Source organism: Mesitornis unicolor, unplaced genomic scaffold (assembly GCF_000695765.1).
Source record: "Mesitornis unicolor isolate BGI_N332 unplaced genomic scaffold, ASM69576v1 scaffold21735, whole genome shotgun sequence".
Taxonomy (NCBI): Eukaryota; Metazoa; Chordata; class Aves; order Mesitornithiformes; family Mesitornithidae; genus Mesitornis; species Mesitornis unicolor.
The window spans coordinates 10,270-13,483 of NW_010187784.1; positions in this window are offsets into that span (position 1 = coordinate 10,270).

Genomic DNA, 3,214 nt, shown 5'->3' on the forward strand with positions numbered 1-3,214 from the left:
TCAAGAACTTAAATTAAGTCTTATTTTGGTATTCTCCAAAAGGCTGAAAACCTTCTTTACAGAACCTACCTACACTGAGAAAAGGAGCCTCTTTTTTCTCCATAGTCATTTATTGTCTCTGACAGTGGGTCAGAAAGCCATCAATAACCTCAAGAAAGACAGCAACATGGGGCATCCAAGAAACACCTGATTATATTGACTCTATGCTTCTGTCTTTTTTACCTTATGGGGGGGGAAATAAAACAATTTACCAAGTGGCATTTAATTCAACTGCTGGTAATGGTCTGCAGTGTCACAAAGAGGTCACAAAATTAAGAACACGCTTAATTCACTGAGAAGTTTCTGCTTAGCCCTGAGATGCAAGTACAGGTACATCAACTCAGCTGCTTATAGTCTAGCAGATGCGCATCAGAGAATAAAGTGGGTTTTTAAGTGAAAAGTAAAATGTGGTAATATCATGCGTAACTGCAAAGGTAGGCTTGCAAAGGTGTGACTTTTGTTTGTAGAGGGCCAGATTTTAACCTCATCTCCTGAAGGCACTTCCATATTTATGTAAAATATTTATATTAATAATAGCTTTTTAAAAATAACTAAACTAAGAAAGTAAATCAGCAACAGTGAATGTTAAAGAGTTTTCTGAATTTCCTGTCTGAAGAGAGTTATGTCAAATAGTAATGACACATTTCATCAAATTGATTAAAGATTTGTAACTGGTTTATCTGAAATGTCACAGATTAGATAATTTTTCTGTATACATATATTCTTTACTAAGTTACAAAGGAGCATGGTACATTGAACCTGACTTGACATTGCTTTCTAAATCAAGTAGTCACATCTGGGGGTGTAAAATGCCGCAACCTATGTTCTGGAGTTGAAAACTTTTTAATCTAACATTCTGTCATAACTATTTACACAGATTTGAGTAATAAAGGTTAAGAGAGATAGGGAATTGGCTTTATATAGATGTTATTTTTTCCTCTGTAAAGACCTCTTAGCTCAAATTTGTGTGTTTTTTAGATCTTGTAAGAGGTCATTTGCACTAGCAAGAGGGATTCAGAAGTCAAAATGGTTCACAGTCTATTTAAATATATTTCAGAACTTAAAGGGTGAATGTAATTTGGCTTATCAACATTGAATACCACAAAGCAAAATGAACTCAGGAACTCTAGATGTTTGTATAATCTCATTACTGTTACTGATCATTAATATGTTATAGTGACTGCATTTTATCCAGTGAAATGTATATGGGGAGCATTACAGATTTTTAAGTCATGACTTGTATTTATTCATTAAAATAATATCCAGTAGTTACTTTTATTGTTTTTAGATTATGGAAACCTAGCACGCAACTAGTACAAACACCCAGTCTGGCAATGACACTGCCAGAAGGTATCTTTGACCAGATGCAACAGAAGAACCCACCTGCCCATGTAATTGGGCAGCCCTTGGAACATGCTCTGTCGTAAGAGGATAAGACATGCTCTGATGATGACAGGTTCACACAATCACAGACTGGTTCACGTTTTAAGAGACCTCTGGAGGTCGCCTGGTGCCACCCAATCTGCTCAAGTAAGGCCACCTAAAGCTCATTTCCCAGGACCATGCCCAGAAGGTATTTGAATATCTCCAGGGATGGAGACTCCACAACTTCCCTGGACAACTTGTGCCAGCACTCGGTCACCCTCACAGTTATGATGTGAGAAGGTGAAAAAAATTTACGTATTGTGCCATCAGGGATGGCTATATTTCAAAGATGGTTATGGGGAAATTCTGTGAGGTCCGGCCATTTCTCACAAATAGCTTAAAGGTTATACCGGAGACATTTTGCAAAGCACGATCGTGCAAGGGCATACAGCATGGAGATAATTCTACATAAATCTGAGATTATCTAAGAAACAATATCAGAAATAACAGATTTGAGTAGGGATGTAGCAAAAATGGGACGAATGGAGAAAAATTTAATCAGAGGTGGCTGGCTGCTTTGAGAGGGAATGAGGCTGGTAGAGGTGAAAAAAAAAGGAGATAGGAAAAGGGGAAAGAAAGGGGATCTTAAGGGTAGCTAATCATAGGATGCGGGATATTTAGGGTCCATGGCAGACAGCCATGCATCTGATTGCAGTAGTTTTCAGTACAGCAATAAATCTGCTCTTTCCACCATCGGTTGACCTGCTTCCATGGCCAGGAGGGACCTGGTGTCTTCCCTTGTGAAGGGAAGACACTGACACTCACCAGAGAATGCTTGGAGGAGACACCTACATTACCTGCCCTCCACTGCCTCCTCCAGGAGACAAAGGCAATCCATACCACTGATCCACTCTGACCTGAAAACTACACTGGTAAATAAATCATTTAATCAAAAGATGAAATCAAACACCATGTTAATGCTCTTAAATTACTTAAAACAGGACCATAATCACTGAAACTACATTTTTTTTTCCTAATCATACTACTGAAAGATGAAATAAGTTATAAAAAGTCCCCATGACAGCTTTGCATTGATTTTGTACAATCTTTTTTTTCAGATCCATTCCAAACAAAATCTATTATAGGGCAGACATAGGAAAATCAAAGGCATTTTGCTATTTCAGGTGCACGCCTTATTGTAGACAGTTTCATACATCACACCCCTCTCCATGCTAAGAAACAGCATCATTTTTTTATGCATAACAAAGACCCAAACAAGTGCAAAACTGACTTTTGCAGAAAAGCTGCATTGCTTCATGGGATTTTCCCTCAGGAAAGCTGTATCTGGTATTTATTCTCAGTTTCATGATTCTTAGTCTGTGTGTGCCTCCTTTTTACAGTAAAATTAAAACCACGCAATGATTTTGATGTCTTGGAACAAAAGCTAAGTTGCATCCCTTCACAGGAGGTCTAAATGAGAAATCTGAGCAAACCACCAGTTGCATTTTGCATCACTTCATCACGCATATAAAAGTACATTTTTAACTCACTGCTATTACTGCTCACTTTTTATTTTATCAGTGTTTTTCACAAGAAAACTAAATCCATTCTGACACTGTAAGGATAAGTAATTAGCGTTACTTCGAAATAAGTGGGGGTCTTGCTTTTGCCAAGACAGTTGTCTGCACAATCCCCAGGAAGAAAATTGTTGTTGCATACACCACATTAGTGGGAAGAATTGATGCTCCTGCCTGATCATTGCACTTGCAGCTGTTTTCCACTATTTGATGTCCTGCTGTAGGGCAAAAAA